Source organism: Podarcis filfolensis (assembly GCF_964270895.1).
Source record: "Podarcis filfolensis genome assembly, chromosome: 5".
NCBI lineage: Eukaryota > Metazoa > Chordata > Lepidosauria > Squamata > Lacertidae > Podarcis > Podarcis filfolensis.
Window position 1 is genome coordinate 40,236,230 of NC_139608.1, and position 17,615 is coordinate 40,253,844.

At 42.1% G+C, this 17,615-nt stretch overlaps 1 long non-coding RNA gene across 1 annotated transcript in view; it reads left to right on the plus strand.

Annotated features, from left to right (window-relative positions):
- Positions 1–17,615, plus strand: part of LOC310763338 — a 235,939-nt gene that overhangs the window by 202,109 nt on the left and 16,215 nt on the right. The window contains exon 3 of the long non-coding RNA XR_014548582.1: positions 1,237–1,344. This is a non-coding gene — a long non-coding RNA (uncharacterized lncRNA). The remainder of the gene's footprint in view (positions 1–1,236; positions 1,345–17,615) is intronic.

Consider the following 17,615-nt stretch of genomic DNA (forward strand, 5'->3'; position numbering starts at 1 on the left):
TATATTGTTCTGGAAAGCTACCCTGAGGCCATCCAAAGTGATTTTAAAGGTTGCAATTGGTCTGCACTTATTGATTTCCCGCCCCCACTTCTTTCTGTCTTACGGGATCCTGGCAGAGGCATGCTTGCTAGAGACCAGCTGTTCACTGGGTACAGTGCGACTGCATTAGCTGAACCGTTATACTGATGGTAGTCCAGCAAAATGGGGAGCCAAACTTTATTTTTAGATCTCATTTCATCCAACCAAAGCAGTAAAGTTCATTGTTTTGCTCATTGCATTTCTTTATTTGCAACTTGAATCACCTTGCTCCCAGCATTTTATTGCAGGGAGAGTGGGGAGCAAGCTTTTATTGAAGGTTTTTTAAGAGGCTGTGGGCGGGGTGTGTGTGTGTTATCAGCACTTAAAGCATTATCGTAAGGTATATTGACCAAAGTGAAGAAGTGATAGAGGTTTCTGCCTATATTGGGTTAATATTTGGTGAAGTAGCCACACAACATTCAAGGTCTCCTCACCACTACCCTACAAAGAATATAGGTCTGAGCAAAAATGCACCTCAGTTCAGTGCTCTATTTACAGATGGCAAACTGGAGAGACCATTTCAGCACTTTGGGTGACCGCAGTTGTGGAAATGTTCATGGGGTGGAGCTTATAAGTTGGGGGGCACCCTTTCTGTGGCACCCACTTTTTTACCCAGAATGTCCTGGAGCATCCATGGCATTCAATGAAGTGGAGATTTTGGCTGCCACCTGTTGTGGTGGAACAAAAACAAAAGCGTATAAGACACAAACCCCATACGCACTATTTAGCCTAACAGCAATGAAATACTTTTTCACAAGTTATACTGAAGAAGCTGACTCTACCCATGTATAAGTGTTTGTGTGAAAGAGTATAAGCCTCTAGATTTGTTCAGCTTAGCTATTGTGTTCAACAGACTATACACTTGCTGATCATTATATGTACAGCTTAACTATACAGGTACTCAGATGTAATGTGTGAACACCACTTCTGCAAGCTGTTTTGTGATAAGAGTTGGTGACTAACTGCATTATCACCCAGAACATTTTGTGGCTGGGTGGAGATCTGAACGCAGATCTCTCTGACCTAACATTTTTAATTGGGTTCTTGCTCTTTAAAATGTCCCACAGTCTATTTATTAGAACATTCGCCAGTGCACACAAAACCTGCATCTTTGTGGACTCTGTTCTAAGAATCGCTATTGGTTCTATTCCTTCTTAGGGTTTGAAACATCTCTGCTGATCCCTCATTGCAGACTCATCATCTTTTACAGTACTGGCTGTGCCACCTGGACCATGGTGATGCCAAAGACTGGCCCAGAAAACTAAGGTATGTAAGAGAGCAGAAATAGCTCCTGGTTGTCTATCTTAAAGATCTGGTGTAGTTTACTCTGCATCTTTTTGATGATGGATCAATTGCTGGTATGGTGGGGTGGCCAAATCCTTGCTTCCATTGGAAAGGACTCTTTATCATATTGCACCTGCTGGTATGATATCTCTAGCCTTTATCCTCATCAACAGGTCTTGTTTCTACTAGAGATCCAGCTTGTGTGCCTTCAGATAGCTAAGCTTGTGATAGCTCCTGAAACTGCCTATTCCTCTTATTATTGGCTGTTTGAAGATGCTGGGATCTGGAAGTCCCCTGCTTTGCCTGTGCAGGCATTGAGGCCCCTGAATTCTGCCATTTCCCAAAACCGATAATACTGGAAAGATCACATAAGGACATGTACCTGATCCTTGTTTCATGCTTGTTTCCAAGAAATGTTCCCCTGAGGCCTCCTTCAGTTCAGTCTGTTTTATAATTGATGGGAATTTCCCCAGCACTGTCATTGGACTTTCCATGACTTCCTGGGCTTGAGTGTGAAATCTGATAATGCTGGCTCTGAATCTTCTGTTCTTGCCTGGGAGTATTGGTGCCTTTGTCAGGAAGACATGAAAAATTACTACTGCATTGCACCCTACAACACAGTGCTCTCTGGATGAAGAATAAAAGGTGGCTTGCATACCTGTAAATAAACTCTCATGGGGCCCAAATAAAACAAATAATTGTGTAAACACTGAAACAGATAGCTCCTTCCTCCCAGGCACAATTCAGAAGTCTTGCAGAGTTGGCCTAAGGGGGATACCAGAGCTTTGCAGATCCATTTGATCAGTGGAGCACAGACTGCTTCCTATATATTTTCATTTCATATTGAAAACTGCTGGTGAAGATGAAGTATTCCCTACTATACATTTCCATTACTCGGTGACTCTCACCTGGTTCAGAGTCAAGCAAAAATATGTTGTGTAGCTGTGTGTAAAGCTCATGGGAAACTTTCAGTTACTTTGAATATGAGACCTATTCGGGACCAGGTGCACTAGTTGTCAGGGACTTTCCAGACCCAGTTTAAAGTGCTGGTTTTATCTTTACAGTATAGAGCTAACTGGCTTGGGACCAGGCAATTTGAAGGACTGCCTGCACCTGCATGAGATTGCCTGGCCCTTAAGATTATCCACAGGGGGCCCACTGGTCAACTCCATCAAATTGGTGGAGTGAAAAGACAGAGCCTTTTCAGTTGTTGCCCCTTCCACTGTGGGATGCCCCTCCCACATGGAGTGTGATTTGTGTCCTTATTAGCTGCTTTCTAAAATGGCTCTCAAAAGACCCAATCAGCTTATTTGCCTTTACAGAAACCTGACTGGGAGCTCTGTCACACAGCTGATTCTACCAGTCAGCTGATTGCCAATGACAGAACATCTCAATTGAAGGGAGCAACTGGGCACATACCATTTTGTTCCTTAGGATCCATGTCTCTACCTGGCCCACACCTGATGGTGGGCATGGCTTAGGGGAAATGGCCTCATCAGCTAAGCTGGAACCAATGTTGGCCTGTGGTATCCCCCCTTTTGTTTCTCAATAGCCTCATTTGGGGGGCATCATTGTCATAAAAGGAGCACATGAGTTTGTGATTGGTATATAGAAGTGGGCTAACAACAACAAGAGCTTTCAGGATTCCAGGCACTCCATTCCATCTGCCCCATACCCCAGTTTTCTGCCCCCTCCCAACAGTCAATCATCATTCTGTACCCACTGAGCATTCTTAGCTCTGATTGGTCTGCCTTGTTTTGTTTTTTTAATGTGTTGGGTTGGGATGGACATACTTATGCCCAATGCTAGCTACATTAGTAAGATGGATTTGTCTATTGATTTATATGGGCAGCTCTTACTCCTGTTTCTTGGAACATAAAATAGTGAACCAGGAAATGCCCTATCCAGACAATGAGATGGTTCTGTCTAACCTTTTTATATCCATATGCCTCCTCTTCCATCTTCCTTTCTCAGCCACCCTATCCCCCTGCCCCACCCAGTTTTCTCCCAGAATTCTGTGCTATTAAGCATGTTGAGTCCCAGTGGGCTAGAGTGTGTGGGTTGGGTGGTTTCTGTTTAGGCTACAGAAGTGAGATCACTTGGAGAATTGAAGCAGAACTAGAGTAAAGGACATAAGGTCATAAGATGATTTAAACTGATGGTTAGGAGAGTTAGACAGTTGATGAGGGTTATGCAGGAGAGCTGGGGAAGAGACATGGATGAGTAGGGGCAGAGGCATTTATGTTTTATAGAAAGGTTGTCATAGCTAAAATGTATACCACTGCGTAACAAACCTAGCTATAGACAACAGTTTGGGACTCAGGAAAAGATGTATTTTTAATCAGCTGCATAAATTCCCAAAGCTGGTGTTACAAAAATAGATTGTCCATTTGGGTGTTGTGAATCTGTATTTGTTTTTCTTATTGAGAAACCAGTTTGAGTAACTTGATAACCTCTCATGCATAACTACCACCTGGCAAGGAAGTGAAAGCAAGTGAGAACTGAGTTCTGTGACAAACACGTTGCGTCCCGCTTGAATGTAAGCACTAAACCATAAATTTAGTGCTACGTGAATGATCTTGTTTGATCAGAACATGGCTTATTATCCTGGGTTGTTAACCAGCATTAACCCAGAATTCCGTGGTTTGGATATAATTCCGCTTACCTTTTTAATGATGCCAGCCCCACTGCCACTGCCACTGACATTAAATTCCTCCTGCCGAACTTCTGGCTGGTGGGAGACAAAACAACCTCTCATGCAAACCAGGGGATTTGAATCTGGTCCACCTTTCATTGGGGTTGTGGGTTCACAGCGCCTGGGCATGCCATGGGAAACTCTGGCTTAACAAAAGGCAAGATCTCTCGGCTGAAACCAGTTCACCTGGGGAGGAGGAATACACATCCACAGTGTTCCTCCATGACTTCAGAAACCATGGTTTACGGTGGTATGAATGAACATCTGAATGTAGCTATTAAAACTATGTTTTTGCATGTACAAGCAGCTCAATTGGTGGCATTCTCAGATAGGGTTGGGAAATCCTAGAGAGCTCCCCCCCCCCAATAATTTTTCTTTTACATACAAGAGCAACATACAACACCAGTAGCTTGTCCAGTGGTACATTCTTATACTTTCATATGCAGTACATACCACACAATCAATAGGTTTATTTATGTATTCTCAGTTCAGCTATCGTCTGCATAGAGACTCTTGTACTGAGGGTGGAATAAAAGTATTTTCTTTCTTTTTTTAAAAAAAATTATTTATAAAATTTTCAAATTTAACAATAATAAAAAAAGAAAACATTCCATTTTAATTATACATCCAAATCTGATCTTTCCACTTTCAGACTTCCTTCAGTCTATCTGGAAATTTTCATATTTTCACAATTATTCACATTTCTTGCATCTATATTGTTTTGTTCTTTTAACCAAATTGGAATAAAAGTATTTTCCATCTTGTTTATAAAGGAAAAGAAAGGAAGCCAAGTCTCACCAAAAGTGACTTGAATTGAATTCCTGGACTAGCATGGTCAGGGAAGCAGGTTTTACATCATGGCCTTAGAGAAATGATGCCAGTCAATGCAGATGAGCTTTCACCACTTTGGCACCCTCCTGATATTTTGGACCCATCAGTCCCAGCCAGCACAGCCTGATGTGCACAATACTCAGTAAAATAGGCTAACAACCTGTCTCAGTAAAGTTGAGTTCCCTATGGCCAATAAACTGTGACTTGTTAGGTAATTGTTGACATGCTATGAGGCACCGATGAACGAGAGAGACAAAAACAGGAAAGAATCAGGCCACATTCATGAGCTTCCACTCCATGACTGAAAGTCAAGGATCCTTTAATAACCCTTTTGATGGAACTGAAATGTGATTTGTGACTGAAGGCTTCCCAAATCCACATTACTACCACCATGTCAGTTTTATATCAGTGGAATGTAAATAGACTAATAAGATATCCCATTGTGTTAGCCTGGAGGTAAGTTAAACATGCCCTTGAAACCAAAGACAAACTAACACATAATTAAAACTCTCATAGTGAAATCACCCTTGTGGCAGAACTGTGGGTCCTTGTAATGCAAAGGGAAGAGTTCAGATTAAAACCTGGTGCTGCTTGCCATCAGAAAGCCTGGAGCATCTTTGACTGTTACCTCTAGGAACCCATGGAAATCCTGATCTGATCTGGGATGGGGGTGGAGGCAGTGAGGAGTTGAAAAGAAACATTACAAGAGGGAAGAAAACCCCTGGAGCTCCCTGTTCCCAAAGCCCAGAAAGGCTGTTGACAAGATCACCAAATCTATTCCCAAATTAGACTTCCATCACGCCATAGAAAGGATGGACTGTGACCTCATGTCCATACCATGGTCCATGTGCACAGGTAAAAGAATGCTGAGAGTCACCTTCAGCAGCACCTTGCATGCCTCTTCAACCCCTTCATTCACATATGTTCTGCAGACATGGAGAAGGCTCCTGCAATTTCACAGAATGCAGAACTGTACCAGGTGCAGCTTTCCCCACTGCAATGGGGAACCCCATTGCAACTGATGGAATCCCCCCTCCCCTTTCTGTTCAACTCTTAAAGATACCAGTGTCCTCTCAGGAGCTTCTCTTAGCAAACTGCAACCCTAGATGGGCAACTTGCCACATGCAAAGCTGATCTGTGCTCCTACAAATGAGCAATAGTCTTCACCTGCCCATAAGAATTCCAATGCATTTATCCAGGTGTTCTCCACAAAGAGGTCCACACACAAACACCACTTAGGAAGGAAAAGAGGTCAGGGGTATTTTCTGTTTGACCTATAGCAAACGTGAATCCCTCCAAGTAGCTCACAGTTACTTCTCTTGAAGCAGTTAATCTCCTTTAGTCACTGGTCTTCAAACACCAGTAATGTCTGCACTGGACTCAGGATCCTGCTTTTCTCTCCAGGGAAGATAATCCTGCAGTTTCTGTATTTGCAAAATACTGTGTTGCTGTTTGGCCTGACTGGCTGAGGATGAAGATGCCTTCACCTTTGATGCATATATGCAGTAATCACCATCATCACCATCATCATCATCTCCTCTGCAAACTGGCTTTCTGTTACCCTGAAGGGACAGGGTCTGCAACCCCTTCAGACTGAGTCATTCCACAGGCACCAGTCTTCCACAACTTGGTGCTGCCTTTGAAAAGGGTTTGGAAGCTTCAGCTTGCCCAGAATGCTGTGACCAGACTGCTGTCTGAGGCTGCTTCTAGGGAGCATGGTTGTTGTTGTTGTTTAGTCGTGTCCGACTCTTCGTGACCCCATGGACCAGAGCACGCCAGGCACTCCTGTCTTCCACTGCCTCCCACAGTTTGGTCAAACTGGGGGAGCTTTTGGTCGTAGCTTCAAGAACACTATCCAACCATCTCGTCCTCTGTCATCCCCTTCTCCTAGTGCCCTCCATCTTTCCCAGCATCAGGGTCTTTTCCAGGGAGTCTTCTCTTCTCATGAGCCTCAGCTTCATGATCTTGTCCTTCCAGTGAGCACTCAGGGCTGATTTCCTTAAGAATGGATAGGTTTGATCTTCTTGCAGTCCATGGGACTGAGTCTCCTCCAGCACCAGAGTCTCCTCAAGAGTCTCCTCCAGCACCAGAATTCAAAAGCATCAATTCTTCGGCGATCAGCCTTCTTTATGGTCCAGCTCTCACTTCCATACATCACTACTGGGAAAACCATAGCTTTAACTATATGGAACTTTGTCAGCAAGGTGATGTCTCTGCTTTTTAAGAGGCTGTCTAGGTTTGTCATTTCTTTTCTCCCAAGAAGCAAGCATCTTTTAATTTCGTGACTGCTGTCACCATCTGCAGTGATCATGGAGCCCAAGACCCTTTTAAAACAACCTCCCGGGCTACCAGTCTGTTTCCAGGCAGAATTCACAGTGCTGGTTATGACCTATAAAGCACTACTGTATCTGGCTTGGGCCAGACTACCTGAAATATTGTATCTCCCTATGTAAACCTGCCCAGGTGCTAAGCTCCTCAGGTGAGCACCTACCCTCAGTCCCTTCAACAACAGAAGCACAATTGATGGTGACATGAGAGAGCGCTTTTTCTGTGGCTGCTCCCATCTTGCAAAATTCCCTCCCAAGAGAGGTTAGATTGGCTCCCTGTTTGTTATCCTTCCACCAGCAGGCTAAGTCCAATTCAGACACACCTTACAAAACTAAGGTACAGATGATGCTGATCACTGGGGTGCTATTGGAGCAAACTGTATTTTAATTACTGGTTTGAAATGTCTTTTGATGTATTTTAACTATTGTTTTTAACTAATTTGGTTTTGTTACTTTGCATTTTATAATGTCTTAAATGTTGTAAGCCTCCTTTAGTCCCAGTTTTGGAGAAAGGTGGGATATAAATATATTAAATTAAATTATTATTATTATTATTTTTAAAAAGTGCTCTCCAGATGTTGTTGGACTACAGTTCCCATTATCTCTGACCATTGGCTGGGGCTAATGGGACCTGAATCAAGCAACATCTGGAAGGCCACAACTTAGCCACCCCTGCTATGCACTCCACCAGGGATGGGAAACCTCTGGCCTTCTCCAGCTTCCATCAGCCCTAGCCATCATGGCCAACAAGGAGGGATAATGGGACTTGTAGTCCAGAGGTTTCCCACCACAGCGTTACGCTGTGTGGGATTTCATCAAGGGCACTGCTGATTCACTGCATGCTTTCCATCTTGTGTGATCTGTCACATGTTAGAAGCTGCCCCCTGAACAGTGGGACGCAGTCAGCTGCAGAGCTTTTCCAAAGCTGTCAGTCGCTGAAAACTCTCCACTCCACATCATCTCTCCGTTTCTGAATTGCATTCTGCCCGGTGATATTGCTGTGTGGCAAACCATTTCAAAGATGCATACCTGTCAACAGTCCTCAGAAATGTTCCATTTGCTGCCTGCTGTGCAACATCTTAGCTAATGGACTGCTATACAAAAGAATTTAAAGACATCTTAAGTAGCTTTTGAAACATTCATTAAGGAAAATGACAAATGGATGCATTTTAGTAGCCAATGAGCAATATTTTGACGTTTGTACAAATTCAAACATGCAGCAATAGAAGCACACGGCAATAAAACAGAAGGCCAAGAAATTGTACTTGGCATTGGAATTACCTTGCTGAGTCAGGCCAAAGAACCACCCTTTCCATCACTCCCTTTGGTCATATGGGTGAGCCTGGGAAACCAACAAGTAGTTGGTTGGGAGCTGCCCAGAGTGGCTGGGGAAACCCAGCCAGATGGGCAGGGTATAAATAATAATATTATTATTAAAATGATTATAGTGCATAATGGAGAGAGCCATTCTCTGCTGTTTGCCCTCAGCATCTGTGCAAGGGTCATAGCTCAGTGGTAGAGAATCTGTTTGCATGCCAAAGGTCCCAGGTCCCATCCCAGGTGGAGGAATTGCCATTAAGTATCAACAGTACTGATCTATATGGACCAATGGCATCATTTGGTCTAAGGTAGCTTCCTATATTTCTCTATTGTTCTCCAAGTTAGACTGCCTTTGGAAATGGAGGGTTTGTTTTTCTTGCTCTTACGGTTAATTTTGCAATTAGCAGATATGTCATCCATGAATTTAGTGAGTCCTTTTTAGAGCCAGTAACAGCACCTCATGGTAACAATGAATCCCATAATTATGCTTTGCATTAATAAATGTTTCCTTGTGTTTGTCTTGAACCTCCTGTTAATCAGTTTCAATTAATTTGTGATCCAGGATCAACATTCTGACCAGATGTGATGAATAATGCTGAATGTGAAATTGCTTGCAAACATGTGTACGTGAGTTATAGTATCACAGAATTGTAGAGCTGGAAAGGACCACGAGGGTCATCTAGTCCAACCCCCTGCAATGCATGAATCTTTTGCCCAACATGAGACTCAAACCCATGACCCTAAGATTAAGAGTCTCATGCTCTCTAAAATGTTGAAGAATTTTCGTGATGATTTAAAAATTCAAAAATTGCTGCAAAATGTGGAGCACTGAATTTAATATTTGGAAGAATATAAACTGAGAGAACCCCCTGGAGCCAATCTCGTGGGTGCACAGAAGTCTACAGGGGAGAAGAAAGAAGGGGAAAGTTCCATTCTACTCGCACACATCCCTTGCAGACTGCCCAGAGTCTTTTGTGTGGTCACTCACAATTCCAGTACAGAGTCATCTCTGAGTTGCCACAGCGTCACATCTGACATCACAGTATTTTAGTTGGGCAGCAAACACTGTTGAGCACAGTGGCGTAGCGTGGGTTGTCAGCACCCGGGGCAAGGCAAGTAATTTGCACCCCCTAACCCGTGGATTTGCGCCCCCTAACCCGTGGATTTGCGCCCCCTTACCCTAACCCCCAGATGTTGCGCCCGGTGCGGCCAGCCCCCCCTGCACCCCCCACGCTACGCCACTGGTTGAGCATACTGATAACAGCCCAAACATGTATAAATGAATGAAGAACTGAGTTGAAGGTGTGCACCCCAACCTTAGCTTTGGGCTGCCCCAAATTATATATTTAAACCTCCAGAAGAGTGGCTTCTACCTGGGAGCATGATATGCTTAAGCATAGTTCCCCAATGCCAGAAAACCTTAATGTATGTAAAAGCCAATAAAGTATGGGGGCAAGTGCACCCCACTGGAAGCTAGTTTGCAGTTGAGCCACAAAGTGTGAGCTGCCAAAAATGTGTCCGCTTGAAAAATCGGCTCTCGCGCACTGATATATGCAAACTCCAAAAATCTGGAAACCAGACATTAAGTTCAGAGAAGAGTTGACATTTCACTGAGGAAGAGTTGGATGATTATTGCGATGACTAATTTGTAAGGCGAATGTAAGAACAGATGTGATCAGAACAAGGTAACCATGTTGTTTCACAACAAAAATGTAAAGGTTTCTACATTTGAAATCAATTACAGGGTGAAATCAATGCAGTTAATATGTTGGGAGAGAACAAGCCTATGACGCAGAGATAGAACTCTTAATTAATGTTTGACCTGTAGGGCAACTTAGGAGAACAGAGCCCAGCAGCCACCACTGCAGGGGGTATGAAAAATGTGCTGCACCACTAGACCAGAACAAGTATTATGTGGCAGCTGTAACAGTGCCAGTTCCACAGATTTGAAGTGGATAAGCAACTATACATGGGATAAGGCAAGTAAACTGGTCTCAAGCCATTAAGGGTTTTATTTACTAATAGTAGCACCTTGAACTTGGTCTGAACAGAGGTGTTGTATCTCTGAACAGAGGTGTTGTATGCTGATCAGGTCTGCTTCCTGCCAGCAACAATACTGCAGCATTCTGCACTAACTGCAGCTTCTGGGTCAAGCACAAGGGAAGCCCCACATTGAGTGCATTGCAGTGCTCCAACCTTGAAGTCACCAATTCCTGAACTACTGTGCTCAAGATCATCTGGTCTAAGAACAGCCCTAGCTGTTGTACCTGTGGAAACTAGTAAAAGGTCGTTCTAGCTCCCTGGGCCTCCAGGGACAGGGCTAGATCCACAAGCACCCCAAACCTGCTCCTTCAGGGGGAGCGCAACGCTGTCCAGAACAGGGTTTCTGGACACTCGCCCACAGTGCTTCAATCTTGCCAGGATACAAGATCAGCTTATTTTCCCTCATCTATCCCATCACTGCATGCAGGCACCAGTTCAGGACTACCATGACTTCTGATTCAGATCCTATGGAAAAATGGAGCTGAGTGTCATCAGCATACTGATGGCTCTTAGCACCACAATTCATAATGACTACCCTCTTTACTCAATGGGAAAGTAATCTTGAATCACTTCTTTTTGTGAGGGGTGGGGGGAGCTGCTGACTTTGATGTTCAACTACAGCATTTACATTGTTTACTGTCTTGGATACCATTACAGTGGTACCTCGGGTTACATACGCTTCAGGTTACATACGCTTCAGGTTTCACACTCCCCTAACCTAGAAATAGTGCTTCAAGTTAAGAACTTTGCTTCAGGATGAGAACAGAAATCGTCCGGTGGCAGTGGGAGGCCCCATTAGCTAAAGTGGTACCTCAGGTTAAGAACAGTTTCAGGTTAAGAACGGACCTCCAGAACGAATTAAGTACTTAACCCGAGGTACCACTGTATATTCTTTTATTGCACAAAGTGCTTTTTTTCCTAGGGCTACTCAAGGCACCTTTCCTTTTTCAAATGTTAAAAGTGTGGCACTTGCTTTAACAGCTTCATGGTGAGTACTGGCACCTTTCTTTCTAAAAGGAGGGGGAGGGAGCTCACTAATTGCACATATGCAGTATATGAACAATCTTGAATTTGGGAAAGACAATATAGACACAATTCAAACAAATGAATAAAGCCACAAGGCATACAAACCCATTGCCAATGACACGCATTGTCTGAAAGCTCACATTTTCTTTCCCGCCATGTCAATTAATTCATTTAATAGGATTTCAAGTTTGCTGTGAATATCCAGGTTTTTAGTTGTAATCACAGAGTGAGTTCAATTCAGTCTTTGGTCTGTCACACAGGTGAGGCTGTTTATAACTTGATGTTTTCATTAACACTAAGAAACATTCCTGTAAAATCTTAACAATTCCTGATTGAATTGATCAAACTGGTAATGAAATCTTATCCTGTATGAATGAAAAACAGGAAGACCAAGACGAAAGGATGAGGAAAATTATAGCCTTAATCAGTTCTATGTGCCCTAGGAGGTCTTTGGGTTTGTATGTCTTGGACAACAGTTCTCTAAGCCAATAGCAAACAACTTTTGAAATGGAGGGAACTTTCAAAAGCAGTTAATGATATTACACAGGGGTCTGTGGACTTGGGACTGAGCGAATCTATCTATTTCAGTTTCTTTCTCTGTTTTTGTCTTTATTTAGATTAGTATCTTTTATCTTACGAAAAATATTTAATAAAATATTGGTTTGTTTTTATAAAAGAATCACTTCCTCAGTCTTAAGCTGTTCTCCAAATCTGAATCATTTCACATTAAAAATAAATAAATCTTTATGGAAATGCACCAGCAATTTCATGCACATTTCCCCTAATGCAATGGAGTTCTGTATGCTGGTATAGCTCAGTCAGTAGAGCATGAGACTCTCAATCTCAGGGTCATGGGTTTGAGCCCTAACTTGGGCAAAATAATTATCTGCATTGTAAGGGTTTGGACTAGATGACCCTTGTGACCCCTTCCAGCTCTACAGTACTATGACTCTATTACCTGTTATTACAGGTACCTCTGGTTAAGAACTTATTTCATTCTGGAGGTCAGTTCTTAACCTGAAACTGTTCTTAACCTGAGGTACCACTTTAGCTAATGGGGTCTCCCGCCGCCGCCGCACGATTTCTGTTCTGATCCTGAAGCAAAGTTCTTAACCCGAGGTACTATTTCTGGGTTAGCGGAGTCTGTAACCTGAAGCATCTGTAACCCGAGGTAGCACTGTATTTTTTTTAGTAACGTATGCATTTTCATCAACACTTTTCAATAATATACAGTGGTACCTTGGGTACCTTGGGTACCACTCGGGTACCTCAGGTTAAGTATTTAATTCGTTCCGGAAGTCCGTTCTTAACCTGAAACTGTTCTTAACCTGAAGCACCACTTTAGCTAATGGGGCCTCCCGCTGCCGCCGCGCCGCCGGAGCACAATTTCTGTTCTCATCCTGAAGCAAAGTTCTTAACCCGAGGTACTATTTCTGGGTTAGCGGAGTCGGTAACCCGAAGCGTATGTAACCTGAAGCGTCTGTAACCCGAGGTACCACTGTATGCATTTTTGTCCACATTACTTGGTCAAAGAACTGCATTTCAAACTTTGCAGAAGTCTGGATTTCGAAGGACAGCTGACTTTCAGTTTGCATATTGTTTCAGAAAGTGTAAATTATGTAGTTTCACATTAAAATGGCAAGCCAGTCAAATTTCTCCCAATCCCCACCTGTGATTCAAAAGGAGGGAGGAGTCATAGATCTCACTGGCCATGCCCAGTTCTTTTTTTGCAAGCATCCATTTGGATTTGACAAATGCATTTCACACACACCCAGTAAGAAATGTTCACCCAGCTTTTGCTCTAGCTGAGAAGGTCAGGAGCCTATTGTGATCTGGAGGCTGGGAGGAGAGCTGTGCTGGAGATTTATATTTTATCTTGGGAACTGGCAGGGTGTAAAAGATGAAACATTAAGTGCACTGGATGCATTGGTCTTGTTGTCTCCAATTCAGCCTAATTATTAATATGCTATGCGGACAGCAATGCTTTATTAATTGTATCAGTAGCTGGTGATCAATGTGACAAGTCAAGTAAAAGAGCACTGTTATTCATCAGTGTTGTCAACAGATAATTGTCCTCATATGCATTTGAATAAGACAGAGGAAGAAGCAGAATGAATGTGCTCCTCTTATCACATTTAAGTTTAGCCCTGTAAGTGTCAACACAATTAAAGCTAGGAAGGGCACAAGGCAACATAGAAAGATTCATATTCTGCCATGGTCTGTAATATTCTGGAATGTACATTCCAAAGGGGTCTAAGCCCCTTCAACTAATATATAATTCCCAGTGAGTCATACCACTGTTGAAACCCAGCACAAAAGGAAATACTCAATGAACAAGGAGAAAAAACTCCAGACATCTTGCTGCAATATGTATAATTTAAAGGCTACTTGGACAGAAACAGTAAAGTACTGCATGCAATTGACCATTAAACAATCTGCCATGACATTTTTTGAGCTTTCACAAGCAAACAAACAAAAAGAAACCCATAGCAAAACATTTACATGATCCTCAACACAGAGACACAATAGCATGCATTCCAGGATTGTGCTGAAGTATACTGGAAACAATGGGTGAGGGACCAGTGAACCCTTCCAGACATTTTTGGACTACAACTCCCATAATTCCTGACCATCAGCTATGCTGGATGGGGCTGGTGGCAATTGGAGTCCAAGCAACATCTGGGGAATCACAGGTTCCCCATCCCTGCTGGAAACCAATGTAGAGATCCTTTACAGTGTCTCTGTGAGTTTCCATTCAAAAAAAATGTCATGTCTTAGGCAAAAGAGAACCACATGATGGAAGTAAGGTGGTATATAAATGTGGGATATAAATGTACCCATTTAAAAACAACACCAACTCCTGAAAGTACATTGAAAAACAGAAGGTGGCCTAATATTAAGAGGAAGCAAAAATAATACAGAAAAATAAATAAACATACCATATTTTTCCATGTATAAGACTAGGTCCCCCCCCCTAAAAAGTAATGTCAAAAATTAGGGGGCTGATAGTAAATTTAAACACAACGTGTAGGTACGATAGTTTTAAGTAAATTTAAACACAACGTGTAAGTACGGTAGTTTTAAGGTAAAACGTTTAAGTACAGGAATAATGTAGTTTCAAATATGCAGTGATATAGTATAGAGGTACATGAAATACCAGTACACAACAATTATTTTGTACAAGTCTCAATGGCAGTCAAAAGGAGTCCATATTATATAGAATCAGAATAAGGAATAAAGAATCAAATAGGGCCGAAAAGGAGTATCCGGAGTGTGAATCAGATGTACGACTCAGTAGTGGTGACCAGGACAGGGCCCTGTTTCGGAGTAAACGCCTTCTTCAGCTCGGTTTTTTGAGGACTATAAATCTGTTGGAAGTCTGTATCACTTAATTCTTTTATGTTTCTTTTTCGACATGCGTCTTAGATAATGGAATGCTCCCAAGTTTTCTTGCGTTTTTCTGAGCATAAGACTAGTATAAGACTAGGTCCCCCCCCCTAAAAAGTAATGTCAAAAATTAGGGGGCGTCTTATACATGGCTACATCTCTCCCCCCCATTTTCTTAAATCTGAGTCCCCAAAAATAGAGGGCATCTTATACATGGGGGCGTCTTATAGACGGAAAAATACGGTACATACATACATACATACATACATACATACATTATTTATATATAGAGAGAGAGGTTCTGGCACCTCTCAGGTAGGCACCGATCCCATTATAAGAGAACAAGGGAGGTGTTCATGGTGAAATCCTGCACCTCTTTTTCTAGAAAAATAGCACTGATAATAGCTATAATTATAAAATAATGTGTACAATGGATTTTGGTTGATGACAGCCTTCCTCGGGGCATGTCAGACATGTTGCCTTGAAAGGGAAAATTTTGTGCCACCAGTGAAGGTTGTCACTGATGTGTTGAGCATTTTACTTTTTCATTGGGACTGTTAATAAAGGCATTCTTTCAGTGTGGTCTTGAGGGTTTGCTTCCTTTTGTTTTAGTGCTCTATTTTCAACTGCAACCCAACAGAATTAGGTGTGATTAAAACTTTTTAATTGGAGGGGAGGGTCTTACAGCGAGGGGGGATAGAGACAAAAATCTATTGGGGCTAGATGTGACCTGTGGGCTGGAGGTTAGCCACCCCTGCCCTAGGTAAAGTCTATTGATCTCCATAGGTTTAATTTTTTGGATTGTGCTCATAACCTTGCTTCACACTCACAGGGAAAAATTAGCAGCTACTGTATTATTTACAAGCTAATTTACTGCATATTTTATTTCCCCTTATTTCTTATTCTGTGTGGATTTTCTCTATGGATTTAAAAAGAAAATTATCAAACAGATGTGCTTTAGAGATGTCATCCTCACGTGAAAAATTTCCAGGGCATAGACAAAGTGAAACGTGAGTTCTGGATTGTTAATTGATCGTGTTGCAAAGCAGCGAGATTTTATGAACAGTCTCTGGGGGAATCTGTCGAATATACTTCATTGTGCAATAAATTTACTAAACGATGAAAAGACCAATAGGCTAGGAAAGCTATTGGATGAAGTAGGAGTTATTTATTTATTTATGTAAACTGTTTTGTGAGTTAGGAAGTTCATGAGGCAAAATGGCCAGTTGAAGTATGCACTGCTTTAAAATGAGGTGAATTAAATAGGGTTCCCCCAGCATACAATACCTAATTATGCAAAAGGACTTTAATATAACCATAACAATACAATGCACAACAATATACTACTTGTTAAAAAAGAAAATTCAGAAACACACTAAATACACCCACTTAGCAAGCACCACCAGGGACTATTTAGCCAAGGAGGTATCTCAGCAATAAATCTAACAAACAACCATACAAAATATTCTGGAGAGGGAATTTTTGTATCACACCTCTCTGACCAGCCACTTATTTTTTTACTTACTTATTTATTAAATTTTCACCCAAAGATCACAGGTTGGTTCGCAACATAAAAATACGAAATGAGAACACAACATATATAATAAAAAAACCAAACAAATTGCCCACAATAACATAATGCAAGAAGGGGCCCCACATATCTGCAAACTTGTCTCTCCTGCGTTCATCCCTCATTAGCTTATGTCTTTGTGTAAGTTTTTCAACCAGGGCAAGAGGCCAGATTTTGGACTACCGTCCCTGAACTGCATTTAATACTTCCAGTGGTGGCCTATCTCTAGACGAGCAAGAGCTATTGAATGCAAACTTAGGTCTTTGTACAATAAGCCATAGTGAAGCAATAAACATAGTAATTGTTGTATTTTTTTTATTAGGGCTGGATGTTAAAATGTTTTTTAAAAAAATATTCTTACTTTCATGACGAGGTTTTTGAATTAGTTGGCAGGTTCATTAGCTTGCCCTTCGCTAAAATTCACTAGCCAGACTAAGGAATCACGACAGTTCACTCTTTCCCCCATGCATTATGTTTTAGGGAAGAAACTTGCTCTATCAACTTAAATGTTAGGGTCCCCCCTTCCCTGCAAGCAATATGCTTAGGATGTGTTCTGAGCAAAATGGTGAGTGAAGCAGAAGAAAGCTCTTTCTGTGACAGTTTATTTGTTCATAAATCTTTTTTCTATTAAGCAAAAGCAGAGAAATCCTCCGAACCATAATTATTTACCTTCTCCTGGAAATTGGGGAATCGCAAAGTGTACTTTACACATCTTTGAGCCCCTGAAAAACATCAGAAGAAATTCAGAACAGGCCCAGGGGGCAAACTCCAAGAGGCAACGTTTAGAAGATTTTAAACCTCTGAACCTCACTCTGTGGGTATGTGTGTCTGTGTGTGTGTGGACCTTGCTTTTGAAGTCTGATCTGCTGTGGAAGGTCAAAGCCCTGAGAATCACAGCTATATTTTGCATTCGTTCCATTCCTCACAGGTCATAGTCACTTCACTTTGGAATACTATGCCTGACGATTACAGGGCTTGACAATATGTGACCTTCAAACCCAGCTTGGAAATACATACTTTTAATGGCATTTCCCATTGCTAGACAGGCATAACT